Source organism: Etheostoma spectabile, chromosome 19, assembly GCF_008692095.1.
Source record: "Etheostoma spectabile isolate EspeVRDwgs_2016 chromosome 19, UIUC_Espe_1.0, whole genome shotgun sequence".
Lineage (NCBI taxonomy): Eukaryota > Metazoa > Chordata > Actinopteri > Perciformes > Percidae > Etheostoma > Etheostoma spectabile.
This window is the reverse complement of record NC_045751.1, coordinates 4,578,491-4,579,589: the sequence shown is the minus strand read 5'-3', so window position 1 is coordinate 4,579,589 and position 1,099 is coordinate 4,578,491. Positions and strand designations below refer to the sequence as shown.

At 41.4% G+C, this 1,099-nt stretch overlaps 1 non-coding gene across 1 annotated transcript; it reads right to left on the bottom strand.

The window, feature by feature from the left end:
- Positions 1-204: 204 nt before the first annotated feature.
- On the bottom strand, positions 205-366 carry LOC116669556 (U1 spliceosomal RNA). The gene has a single exon (XR_004326810.1). It is a non-coding gene; the product is annotated as a U1 spliceosomal RNA (small nuclear RNA).
- Positions 367-1,099: the final 733 nt, after the last annotated feature.

Genomic DNA, 1,099 nt, shown 5'->3' with positions numbered 1-1,099 from the left:
CTGTAACCCAATATCAATTATTTATCGTTCAGAATTTTGTGATATGCAGCACACAACACTATATGCTTTAAATGTGTCTGTCACAATCACTTTGTGCACAACAGTAGAAAAACTAAATCAAATTTGTTTCCTATAGGTACCTGGATTAAGTAACACACTCCTTTACGGTACGAGTATTATTCAAGTATTTTCTTTAAATATTATCAGGGGAGAGCGCGAAGCAGTCCCCCACTACCAGAAATTATGCAGTCGAGATTCCCACATTTGGGGAATTCGCAGAGGTCAGCTCAACCGGAGGGCAATGGCCAAGCCTCACCCTGGGTGACCACCTTCTTGATCATGGTATCTCCCCTGCCAGGTAAGTTGAGTTGTACAGCTCAGAGACAGGGGAGTCTTTTCCAGAAACACCTGTGACTGATGATGCTGACAATATAGACATGTCCAAAACCACTGACTACAGGGGTGAGACTCTCCAGGAATTTCATACATAAGAAACAGGTTGTACTAAGGCTGACAAAGATAATTTACATTTGAGTTGAGAAGAACTGGGACATCCATCATGCAATGTCGTATTTCCATTTCAAAAGCTAACCTAAAATCACCAGTTGATTTATTTTACTCCAAATAAAACAACCAAATGAGTAACAGCCGAAATGCAAGTTTAAATAAACCTGAAAGGATACTGTAATCAAAGTGTTTTATCCACATTCGAAATTCAGAAGAAAAGATAAAAACACACGTGTTCCCTACATACAACCAGCATTCCTGTTTCTTTGTTTACTGCTGGTGGTCAACTGCCATTCTGGCTACTGCAGTGTCTACTGGTCTGAACCGTGAACACCACCTTTATTTAACACTGATCTGTGTGCTTCTCTGTATGCAATTACAGAGACACCAAGAATTTAGATAGCAGAAAACACAGTGCACACATACTGACAGTATTTGTCTCTCTTGGACATGTCACCTGGGGCCTGTTGCACGAAAGTAGATAAAGATACCAGGATAAGTGAAAAGGCAGCTTGACTTAGTGTGCTCATCGCGGCTTTATCGGTTGCACGTTTGCCGAGCAGGATGAACAGGTGGAGCTATCAAGCCAGGT